Genomic DNA, 13,954 nt, shown 5'->3' with positions numbered 1-13,954 from the left:
GTTAATGAGCTTAGCTCAGTACTATATGAGATAGTGCATCGATATACCAAATTTATACAGTTTATGCATGGGATGGATATCATTGATGAGCTCAGTTCAGTACTACGCGGGGTAGTGCGTCGATATTCTATTTGTACAGGCCATTGAGTTAGGTTTAGATGCTTTGTCTAGCAGTCCGTCCGCACGAGGGTGCGAGGAGGCTTGTGGGCCGTCTTTTAGGATACCTATAATGTAGGCCATCCCGCACTCATGTTATACACTAAGATCGTGATGAGACTAATGAGCCGTGTACATTGATTTAGGATGCCTACATGGTAGTCTGGGTTGCATGATAGTGCGATGAGATCAGAATCTTACAAAGAATTGAAATAAGACAATTATTTGATAGCCTGAGTTTTGGTGGATGCCAAAAGTGTTTATGTCACTATATATATATATGACCAAGATACCTTACTCTTGTGACGTGCATGAGAATTTTATATTGATGTCTATTATACTGTTTTATTTTCTAGTGATGTTTCTTTGCATAGTTCGGTATTGATACTTAGGTATCTACAGTCTGAGACATATGGTATATACATGAGGGTTTCCTTGTTTGGATTATTTCGCTTGACGTACTACATCTCGTGTTGTAAATTTCTAAGTATTAATACCATTAGATACGGAAAACGATCTAGGTAGACTTTGCTTATTAGATAGAGTCGAAAATAATGTAGGTAGACTATGCTTAATAGATAGAGCCTCCACTACATCTAGCAGCCCTTTCCCCTGGGGGCGGATGGAGGTGATTTTGCTGTAGTGCTCTGACGCTTTTGTTGTTGCTATTTTTGTTTTAATTTTCTTTCCAGGCAGTTCAGAGCTTCGAAGAGCCGCAGGTTGACGGTCTTCCAGCATAGTCACCGTCGTTCAGTTTTAGTAGTGAGACTCCACTGTGTTGACTTTCACATTCAGACATTAGAGTTTATTTTCTCTTTGTAAAGGCTGCGAGCCTTAGTACGATTTCTATTTAGTTTTGATGAGACATTTTTCTTTCAATCATCAGATGTATTTCAAACTTGCTGGTTGAGATATGAGTTCATTTATGAGATTTGTCTTTCTACATCATGTCTATTGTGTTTAATATCTTCTTTTTACCTGTATTGTACTTGCACTTTATTTTTGATTCCACTAGAGGATATTGCTGTGATTGGTGAAACTTGTTATTGCACAGTGCGAGTGCATGGTAGGTTTGACATCTTTGGGTTCAACTTGGACTACAGCCTTGTGTGAAAACATGGGCATCATAATATAGAGGCAAACCCGAAATAAATAAATCTGACCCGAAACAGGAAACCCAGTTAGATTAGGAAAATAGTCTTCGGTATTTTAGCTGTAATATTTTCGTCCGACCTCATAATGAGGTGATTTAAGATGAGTTGGAAAGCTATTGAATATACCTACAACTTTTATTTTTTTAGTTTTTTTAGATTCGAACTGCGTCGGTGTGTAATGTATATATACTCTTAACTGGTCGTTTTCCCATATTCGAATTGTATCGGTGTATAATGCATATATACTCTTAATTGGTCTCAAATCAACTACTATCATGCTCATTCATCATTAAATGATATTTATCATTATATAACTCATTTAATACTATTTACCATAGTATTTAAAAAAAATTACGGGGTTTTACATACATATAGTCCTATCTTGATGAGGAGTTTGTAATTACAAATTTAGAAGAACTCCTAATTGATTAGGAGTTGTAGTCTAATTCATATTGATTGTTATTTAAATAAAAATTTTATCATTCTATTTCTTACGAAAAGACACCCTATAATTCTACTTGTTGCTAATAGACCTCTATAGTTCTACTTGGTGCTAATAGACTCCTAAGAGAATTTTTTATTACTCTTAAAACCATTAAACATATTTGAGGGGGCGGATTGGCCCTCTATAGTTCTGTTGGTGTGAGTAGACACCCAATTGCTAATTATTCCTGACTTTTAAAGAAGTCAAAAAAGTTTACTTAGGGCCCACACGTGGGTGGGGGGGGTAGTATTCGCAACAAGTAGAACTATAAGGATCTATTCGCATCTTACAGGGGTTTCCCTTTGCAATTGGGTTATACTATAGGGGGTTTGTTTGCAATTAACCATATAATAATTTAGTGGGCAACTAGGGTTTGAAGCATAGCAAAAGAATTTCTTAGATCCATCTATATACTATATTAAATCTCTTACCATTGAATTTGACACTTGGCATCTTTTAGTATTAACACGTGTTACCTAGACTAAAAGCATTTTCTATCTCAAAGAAACCACCTGTTGCTATTTTGTACCTCTAAAAATTTTTCCTTCTCAGTCATGTATTTCCATTTTCTAAAAAAATGTCTCTTACTCTTTCCTATGCAAAACTTCTAATATACTAATGATACTTATCTCGTCTTTTCATAATATATTCTACTAATTCTAGTTCACTATTATTTTAATGCTTCATCCACTGTTTAATGCATTCAGGGCAAACTAAACAAGCTCCTCCACCCTTTTAATCTTCTCAAAGAAAACGCTTTCATCTTTGTGTGATACTAGGATATGTGAAGGGCATGTTTGGGTCAAATCCTAAAATTATAGGATATGGATTCCTATCAAGAATATCAAATCTATAAAATTTTTTTACATGTGTTAGGATTTCTCATCACTTGTTTGATTCAACAATATTATAGGAAAGCAAATCCAAAAAATTATAAGTTCTTGTTTGATTGCAATCATAAAATATAAGAAAGCAACAATGCGATACATGTATAAGATCACAATCTGTGCGCTTACCACCCACATAAAAATAAGAATCATCACATTAAAAAGGGATAATCATACATGAAAATGTGCTTCATTAGCTACAGCTCCAACGGCTATAAACAGCTCTTTTGGCCTGAAATTTTTCTATAAAACCTGAAGAATCCAAGAGTATTGAGCATGAAAAAAAACTGCAGCTAGAACCTGAAAATGTGCCTCATTAGCTATTGTTCCAACAGCTATAAGTAGCTCTTTTGGACTAAAATTTTTCTGTAAAATATGTACAATCCAAGAATATTGAGCATGGACAAAAAAACTACAGGTAGGGTCCAATTATTACAACAGATATGCTTTCCCATGTAAACATTGAAAAAAATGAAGTTTGGTACAATTGTAAGCTTCTCACTCCTTTGAAAATATATAAATATGGCAATAAGGAAAGCATTACTGGGGATGTGCAAAATACCCGAACAAGGAATGTAATTTCTAATGGGCTGATATTGATGGAGAATCTAGCTATAACTCCCTGAAATATATCAATAAAAGCAATGTGTGCGATAAAAATGCTTTGAAGATAAAGAAGCTCAAGAAAGAGTTGAGAGTTGTAAAAACCAAGTTACATTTGAAAAATAAGTGCATTTTTTCTAGCTTTTGCTTATATCGTTCTCATCATTGTAACCATTATATCGTGTACTTGCAAATTGCTTTGAAATATAATGCATAAGCTTAAATTTTGTGGACATAAATGGATTGTCTCATTATTATGATTATTATTCTACAATTGATATGTAGATTGCATTCTTAAAAAGATTAGCTCACTTAGACATATCAATTATAATAAACATTGCAATATCAACCTCATGTCCCTCATCATTGCCCATTTTAAAGTAAAAAAATTCCATTAGGCAGCAAGCATAAATTATAAATAGGGGTTTTTGTCTTTGGGCCCAAAGCTTTACCTATCTTTATTTATAAACCCAACTAGTTTCAGATGTACTCATAAACCCATAGAACTATGTGTATTTGCCTCTCAACCCAAAAAGCATTAATACATCCTATATATATACAATATACACAAAAATAAATTATAAACCCTAAACTACCCCATGCCTTACTCCTCCTCTCTGCTAACTTAACTCCTTTTCATCTTCTCCCTCTTCTCCTTGCTTCGTTTCTCTCTCCTCCTCCTCCATCTCTAAGCATTTAATCTCTCTCCCTCTCTCAAGACCATCCTCCTTCAAGATCCGCTCTCTGCCCTCTTCAAACTTCTCTTTCATTACAGACTCTTCATCCATGGGCTTCCCCTCTCTCAACTCGGAGCCTAACAAGTAAGATCCATCTTAGTACTAGCGTTGCTAAAGGGGGAGAGCAGGTCATCATAGTTTTTCAGGTCATCTAATATGCTGCAACCCCTTTAGTTTCATGCCCGTTATGTGTTTGATGAAATGCCCACTTGGGATTATTTGTTGGCTTGCTTAATAGTTGACTAACTTAATTTGGTTTCATGCCTACTATGTGTTTGATGAAATGCTCAAACTAGGTCTTTTTTTTGCCTTCTTTGTTGATTAGCTCGATTTAGTTTCATGCTTGTTCCTTGTTTGGTGAAATGCTCATTTGGATTTTTTTTGGTTTGTTTGCTTGCTTGATTAGCTTGAAAGATTGGAATTTCTAGGGTTTTTGAAAGATTGGAATTTGATTTTGCAAATTTAGCATTTTTGTAGTCTATACATTTGTTGGTTAATTATTTAGCTGTATGAAAATTATATTTTGATCCTCCCAATTTGATTTGTTAACATTCTATGGCATAAATGGAGTAATGTGCTTCGAGCTAATAGTTCCAAGTTTGTTCATTCTACTGCTATCTCATTCGCTGTATTCTCTTATTATGGTAATGACCACTGTGTTGTTATGGCCCTCATCACATTTCGCTAAGCTGGACCCGGTTATCTTTTTTTTTTTCTTTCCTTTTTATTTATAGAAGATTTGGAGTTGTAATTCTTCCAAAGCTTGTATGAAATATGGCAACCACTTTCTCGCTTAATTATGCAATAGTATTATGTTCTAAGGTTCCTATATTTGATTGTTCTATTGATCAATTTCAATTAACCAAAAGGATTGTGCAAGCCATAGAGCTCGTATCAGTGCTCTATTTCTATCTGAAGGTATATTTTCTATAAGTGTAATGTTCATTGAACCGCTTTTAAACTCAACCTATTGTTTTTTTGATCCGTTTATATTTTGCTTTTAGGAAATTAACGTGATCCTCAAGATCAATTCCCCGGATGCTAGATGTCAATTGTGATATCAAGCATTTTTTGTGTACATATATATGTTTGGAAAGTGATTTGTAAAGTCATTTGTACGAAACCTATGGGACTGTTGTTGGGATTGGTTATTGTAAAGTTGTTTTGTACAATCAGCCATTGTGGTTAAATTACTGGTTATGTAAAGTTTTATATGCTTCTAAGTCATTAAAATTGATGGTTTATTGCACGTAAAGTTCTATGGTTGAGCGCACCAGCTACATTAAGTTTTCCCTCAAACAGAACATAATATGCTCTTACAGAGATCAACATGGTGCACATAACATAACACAACAAAAGGAAGAAAAGAATATCACGTATAACCCGCTACACTTATAGTGTAACCCGCTACACTTACAGTGTAACCCGCTACACTTACAGTGTAACCCGCTACACTTACAGTATAACCCACTATACTTACATGATAATCCGCTACACTTATAGTGTAACCCGCTACACTTACAGCGTAACCCGCTACACTTACAGTATAACCCACTATACTTACATGATAATCCGCTACACTTACAGTGTAACCCGCTACACTTACAGTGTAGTTACACTGTAAGTGTAGTAGGTTACACTTACACTTACACTTACAATGTTATCCTGTAAGTGTAACGTGTTATCCTGTAAGTGTAACGAGTTACACTGTAAGTGTAGGGGCTATCCTGTAAGTGTATCGGGTTATCCTGTAAGTGTAGCGGGTTATCTTGTAAGTATAGTGGGTTACACTGTAAGTGTAGCGGGTTACAATGTAAGTGTAACGGGTTACACTGTAAGTGTAGCGGGTTATCCTGTAAGTGTAGCGGGTTATCCTGTAAGTATAGAGGGTTATACTATAAGTGTAGCAGATTACACTGTAAGTGTAGCGGGTTATCCTGTAAGTATAGCAGGTTATCCTGTAAGTGTAGCGGGTTATACTGCAAGTGTAGCGGGTTACACTATAAGTGTAGCGGGTTACACTGTAAGTGTGGTAGGTTATCCTGTAAGTGTAGCGGGTTATCCTGTAAGTGTAGTGGGTTATCCTGTAAGTGTAGCGGGTTATGCGTGATTTTATTTTCTTCCTTTTGTTGTGTTATGGTTATGTGTACCACGCTGATCTCTGTAAAAAAATATTATGTGCTGTTTGAGGGAAAACTTTATGTAGCTGGTGCGCTCAACCATAGAACTTTATGTGCAATAAACCATCAATTTCAATGACTTAGAAGCATACAAAACTTTACATAACCAGTAATTTAACCACAGTGGCTGATTGTACAAAATGACATTACAATTGACTTTACATAACCAATCCTAACAACAGTCCCATAGGTTTCGTACAAATGACTTTACAAATCACTTTCCAAACATATATATGTACACAAAAAATGCTTGATATCACAATTGGCATCTAACATCCGGGGAATTGATCTTAAGGATCACGTTGATTTCCTAAAAGCAAAATATAAATGGATCAAAAAAACAATAGGTTGAGTTTAAAAGCGGTTCAATGAACATTACACTTATAGAAAATATACATTCAGATAGAAAACAATAGGTTGAGTTTAAAAGCGGTTCAATGAACATTACACTTATAGAAAATATACATTCAGATAGAAATAGAGCAACGATACGAGCTCTATGTCTTGCACAATCCTTTTGGTCAATTGAAATTGATCAATAGAACAATCAAATATAGGAACCTTAGAACATAATATTATTGCATAATTAAGCGAGAAAGAGGTTGTCATATTTCATACAAGCTTTGAAAGAATTACAACTCCAAGTCTTCTATAAATAAAAAGGAAAGAAAAAAAAAAGATAATCGGGTCCAGCTTAGCGAAATGTTATGAGGGCCATAACAACACAGTGGTCATTACCATAATAAGAGAATACAGCGAATGAGATAGCAGTAGAAAGAACAAACTTGGAACTATTAGCTCAAAGCAAATTACTCCATTTGCGCCATAGAATGTCAATAAATCAAATTGGGAGGATCAAAACATAATTTTCATACAGCTAAATAATTAACCAACAAATGTATAGGCTATAAAAATGCCAAATTTGCAAAATCAAATTCCAATCTTTCAAGCTAAACAAGCAAGCAAACAAACCAAAAAAAAACCCCAAATGAGCATTTCACCAAACAAGGAACAAGCATGAAACTAAATCAAGCTAATCAACAAAGAAGCCAAAAAAAAACACCTAGTTCGAGCATTTCATCAAACACATAGTACGCATGAAACCAAACAAAGTTAGTCAACTATAAAGCAAGCCAACAAATAATCCCAAGTGGGCATTTCATCGAACACATAACGGGCATGAAAGTAAAGGGGCTGCAGCACATTAGATGACCTGAAAACTATGATGACCTGCTCTCCCCCCTTTAGCAACGCTAGTACTAAGATGGATCTTACTTGTTAGGCTTCGAGTTGAGAGAGGGGAAGCCCATGGGTGAAGAGTCTGCAATGAAAGAGAAGTTTGAAGAGGGCAAAGAGCGGATCTTGAAGGAGGAGGGTCTTGAGAGAGGGAGAGAGATTAAATGCTTAGAGATAGAGGAGGAGGAGAGAGAAACGAAGCAAGGAGAAGAGGGAGAAGATGAAAAGGAGTTAAGTTAGCAGAGAGGATGAGTAAGGCAGGGGGTAGTTTAGGGTTTATAATTTATTTTTGTGTATATTGTATATATATTGGATGTATTAATGCTTTTTGGGTTAAGAGGCAAATACACATAGTTCTATGGGTTTATGAGTACATCTGAAACAAGTTGGGTTTATAAATAAAGATAGGTAAAGCTTTGAGCCCAAAGATAAAAACCCCTTATAACTAAAATACTTTAAGAATAACATTGCATCAGAGATTTTCCAAAGAAGATTCAAATCAATTTGATTGAATCATTATCGAGCTTAGAACTGGGCTCACTAATTGGTATAGCATTTTACATTATCAAAACCATACCATCATCGTTGCCCAAATATAAATAAATAACATCAATTGTCAAGAATAAATCACCGAGACATATAAGTGATAGTGTATGAGGCTCAGATAAAGATTATTTTATCAACATAAAATGCATCATCTATATACTGTAATTTCATTGTAGATTGCAATCACATAATGGGTTATCTCTTCTAAAAAAATTACAAATTCAATCTAGATTGCAATCTCATCATGAATTGCCTTATCTAAACAAAGAAATCACATTATAGGCTGCTTTAACAAAACTAAGCAATGATTATTGCCATACCAAGTTAATGCTTAGATAATGTAAAAAAATCATAAAACCCATACTAATATATACTATTGCTTGTAGGTTGCTATCTTTACAACTCATTCAAGCATCATTGCATCACACCTCAATTAAATGGATAATTAATGTTTCTGTAATAATGAATAAATATAAGCATTAGTACTTATCCACAAGTACATAAAGTGAATAGCATATGATAATTATGATCCCCAAATAATGCAATCCCTTGAAGAGCATATGGTAGCATCAAATTATATAATCACAAGTGCATTCACAATCAAATTTAAGGTAATAAACAAGCAACCAAACTATCCTAATAGGTAGGAGCACTAATATATATTAACCAAACTGTTATAATTTATACATCACAAACATAGTCAAGTAGCAAACAAAAAGATCTAGGCAGTAGTTCAAGATAATAAATAAGCAAATGCCATTAGAATGGCATTCATAAAAGTTTCCAAAATACCTAACCAAAAGAGCAAGATACCAATTAGTTCTTAAAATATAAAAAGCTACCAGCAAACATCATTCAGTACTCCTAAATCCTTGTTCCTTGATAATCTTCTTGATAAAAATCTTTTGCATTTTATTAGTTTTGATTATCAACTTCCTAGCATCTGATTCATGATCATACAAGCAATCAAAAACTTGATCCAATGTCTCTTCAGAAAAATCACCCTCATGTGCTAAAAGAGTCTTTACCATACTCTCACTCCAATACAAAATGTGTTGATTTTGAATTGAGTAGGACATTGACTTAGTAAATTAACGCATGAGTGAATCATCCTCTATAACCTTTCTACCCGAGTGAATCATCCTCTATAACCTTTCCACTCTTCTTCCTTGTCTGAGATTTTCTAGTAGATGTAGAATTTACCCCACTAGAAGACTTCACATTTTGAGACTGAATGTTGATATTTGATTCAAATGATATCTCAATCTCAAAATGGAAATCAAAGGGCACCTCATTGTCATTTGCGCTAAGATCTATAGGGTCTTCATCAAGTTCAATAGCGGAGATCTTCTCACACATATCTTCAGTCAAATCCCCCTTTGCTTGGTCATCACCCACAATCACACAAAAATCATCATTTTTTACAAAAGGGGTGTTTAATTACTTCTTCAACTTAGAGGTATTGCCCTTCTTGTTCTAAAAATAATGAAACAAATGCAAGGTGCATAATGTAAGATAAATAGACATTTAAAGAAATATTGCAAGATAATTAATGCAAATCAAATATACCTTTGCTTGTATATCAAATGAATTTGAATCCATGGTGCTAATTTTAGTCTATGGATTATAATCAGCCCACCCAAATTCATAATAGCTTGCATATCATAGAATTGCCTCTTCAAGTACTTCATACAGCTCATCACATTTACCTTAGTGAATTTAACTCTGCACTATCTATTTACCTCTTCCACAGCCGCCTCATAAGCTTGCGTTTTAAAGTTCTCTTCTACCTTTAGACCATCTTTCGCCAATTAAGCAAGGACGGGGATTAAAACGCTATCATGTTTTGCAGTTCAAAAACTATTACGAGCACCCGTAGTGTTTGGAGTCTTGTTTATGGTTGTTGATAAATTTTTTGTTTTGCAAATTACTTTTTTCTTTTACTTAGTGAACTTTCTTCAACTTCAACTTGAATTGCTCTCTTTAATGAAGGGGTGTCTCTAGAGTGGGTAGGTACCACTATTATGTGAGCTAGGGACAATATGAATAATTAGGTGACTACCGTTAAGCATGTTCACATATGACGTTGGTAGTTGAGTCATATATGAGAAATTGGAATCGTAAGAGGGTAAGATGAAAAATGAGGTAGAGGAGCAATAAAGTGGGTAGAAGGGCATGACATGTAATTCATCTTCAAGGTTGAAGTTTGTCATACCTAGTAGTTACAAAAAGAATTTTGATAATAGACAAATGAGAAGATATTTATTAATAAAATAACTCAAAACATAATCAACCAAAATCATGACAAGATATTAGATATTTCTAAAAATAATATAAGTCTCATTAGCAATAATAAAACATAAGAAGACGTTCACTAATAATACATATTCTACATTTCACAAACATAATAAACAGTACATCACTAAGTAGTACAATAATGTATGCAAATACTTATTATTAAATAACATGTCAATCTCAGTATTGTCTCCACCATGGTAGTAATTACAATAATTTAGCCACATAACAAATGCAATTTTGATATATCTTCTTTTTCCATTCATTCATTGAATCTCTCTCCTCTTTTAGTATTTTAGTTTGAATAAAGTCAACAACTCCATCGTCACCCTCATTACTTATTTCCCCATTGTCCTCTTCAATGGAGATGTTCTCATGCAATAGCTCATTATCCAGATAACAAAAAGCAACATAATTGTGGAGTATAGTACATGCAAATACTATATCAACATGTGTTCAAAAAGGGTAATGTGGCTTTGCCGATAGGATTTTGAATTATTCAAAATCCTATCGGCAAAACCACTTAAATGATAATGCACACTGCGATAGGGAGGAGGGGATGAAACTAGGCATTATAGTGTAACCCCCAACACACAAATAGTATTTGCCTACAATTACCAATAATATAGAGTAGTAATACATATGGCCTTTTTTATTAAAGTCTTATGTAAATAGACATAATTTGGTTTGAATGATTCATTACCATCATGGACTCTCAATCCATGAGGTTGTGGTCTTGATAGTACACATTGTAATACTCTATAATCATTTGCAGATCCTTCACATCCGACCAAATATGAAAATATATTTTTTTTTTGGTAGTGTAAGCAGCTAGAACATTTTGGAAAATAACTTTATGACCTCTAAACCATGCAACAAGTCTAATGGGAAGTATAGCATCAATATTGGTTCTATCTAGTATACCAATACAATCCTCTATCATACATTAAAATACTGTTATATTATAGCAAAATTAAGTTAAAAGTTATTATGTTTATTATATAAATAAGTTATTACCTTGAAATAAGGATTATACAACAAGTTGTTGGCGATCTCTGACAGCACCTCATTCAGTACTTGCTTCATGTACCTCCCCCATAAACAACTAACTGCTCATTGTTTGGTGGAAAATTTGTAGTAAAAAGAAAAATTAAAAGAAATATATTTGATTTGCATTCTTTCAATCTCAATTATAATTTGGATTTTCGATTACAAAAGAGAGGAGAATTGATCCGAATTCTCTCATTTGTTTAATTATGGGTTCTTCACAGTGGCGATGGAGTGCCTTCCTCGAATGCTCGCGTCGAGTTTGCTCTCCGTTGATGATCCGACGTTTTACTTCACTGGAACGATATCTTCTCCTCACGATTTGATGCTATGGAGAACTTGCAAAGAAAGTTTGAAACTTTGAACGAGTTGATAACTCAGAGCGAGTTTAAACCCTTGAAAAAGAGTTGATTTGAATTGAAAAATTGGTTAATAAGCCAATGGAATGCTCCAAAAACTTTGTTGCTGCAGGAAGCTCGAAGATGATCTGCTGCCGAGAAGATGATCCGAAGAAGTCGATCTCTAGATCTCCAAGATACTCCAAGATTCAAAAATCCGAACTCAGTTGAGTTTACTCCTATTTATAGGGGATTAAGGGGTGTAATCGCCACTTAATTTGCTCCTAAGTGGGGCTAAATGGGGTGTAACCGCCCCCTTAAACTGCTCCCCAAATCATGGGGAAAACGATTTTAAAATCATTCAGTTCGTGCTTTGAACGAGTCAAATGCTGAAAAATAGTGTTCAGGGCCCGAACTCTGCGTTTTAGACTAAAAAAACAGAGTTGGGCCTATTTGGGTGGCTGAACGCACAGGTCGCGCTGCGTTGTAAATCTGAAATGCAGAGTTAGGATGCAGAGATGAACTCCACGTTTTGGACCTGAGATGCAGCGTTAGGCTCTGCATGAACTCTGTGTTTTGGACATGAGACGCGGAGTTGGGCTCTGCATGAACTCTATATTTTGGATCTGAGACGTAGAGTTGGGCTCTGTATGAACTCTGTGTTCTGAGTCCACGAACTCTGTGTCTGAACTTGAATGCTAGGGATGGCCTCTGCGTTTTGACTATGGAACGCGGGCATGACCTCTATGTTTTGATGTTGTAACACAGGGATGACCTCTGCGTTTTGATGGTGTAACACAAGGATGACCTCTGCGTTTTGATGTGAAGAGACCATCAATTTATGGTCTCTTTTGCTGGAGCGTTGCAAAGACCATCATCTTGTAATCTTCATCTTGGCTTCTTGAAAATATAAGAGTCTTCAGATTGTAACTCCTAATGTTAATTATGAAGGTTGTTGAACTAGAGCTTTCATCAATTATTGCAAAGGTCGTCAGATTGTAACCTTCATCGATCTACGTGAAAGTCTTCAAATTATAGCCTTCTGGAAGTCGTCAGATTGTAACTTCCATCATCGGTGTTTGATGGGGAATCAGTTATCTGTTGTGATTTTTAGACAGCCTACAGAACCCCCTCCAAAGTTTTCGTAAGTTCGCAGTTGACTGGGACGAATTTTCGGAATACTTTGGATCTCAACTCTGATCTTGGAGCTGTTGATTCCTTATCGTAAGGGAGTTGTTCTCTGCACTTGTTTTGAAGGCATCTTTGTTGAAGGGATTTGCCACGCAGGACCTGTGTGAAGGTATGCGTCATAATCCTGCTTCTGGAATACGGGGGTGGACCTCTGCGTTTTGAACTTGAGACGTGGGTCTCACCCTTCCGTTTTAAATTTGGAACCCGGGTGTGACTTCAGCGTTGTAGTTTTTGCAACACGGCTCTGACCTCGGTGTTTTGACTTGAGATACGGAGGTGGCTTTCATGCATTTTTGACTAAGTCTTTAAGACTTGTCTTTAGCTCATCTATTTCAAGTCTCAACTCACATCCATTAAGCTGATGGGATTTTGGTGTCTTTTTCATGGCAAAAGATTAACCGGCAACACGTGTTAGGCATAGGCTTATCCCTACTTAGGATTTGGGATAAAGTTCCCTGTGCGTGTAAGGTACGGATTTTAGCGTTATTAACAACAACCTGTCACGATGTTGAATATGTATGCTTTTGTTTTTTTTAAGGCGAAAGACCAACCGACAACACGTATTAGACGTAAGCTTATCTCTACTTAGAATAGAATTCCCCATACATGCGAGGTATGGATTTAGAGATTATTAATTTAATGATAATCACTGGCTATGATATTAAATATGTAGACTTTGTCACTGTTTCTTCATGTGTTATATTTTCACTTGAGACACTGAAAAAAAGTTAGAAGTGCCAGAGGTGTAGTATTAACTTGACATGAATTTTCACTTAGAGTGAAATTCAGAAAATTTTCTTCATTATAACTAGGATAATTCCAGAAAATCTTTAATCCGCTGGGAATTTTATAATAAAAACTTATTATTCTTGTTGAAAAAGGATTAACAAGTTCATTGGGGGATTTTACTGTTAGAGGTGTGATGTTAACCTAATAGTATTTTATGGGTCCATCGCTCTATCGAAGAGAGTCGATAAGTTGGTTTGGTCGTCAGAGGTGTGATGTTAACTTGACTGGTTTGTAGACCTATCGCTCTATTAAGGAGAGTCGATAAGTGGATTGTGTTGTCAGAGGTGTGGGATTAACATGACAGGAAGAAT

Source organism: Asparagus officinalis, chromosome 4 (assembly GCF_001876935.1).
Source record: "Asparagus officinalis chromosome 4, Aspof.V1, whole genome shotgun sequence".
Lineage (NCBI taxonomy): Eukaryota > Viridiplantae > Streptophyta > Magnoliopsida > Asparagales > Asparagaceae > Asparagus > Asparagus officinalis.
Note: the sequence above shows the minus strand (reverse complement) of the source record.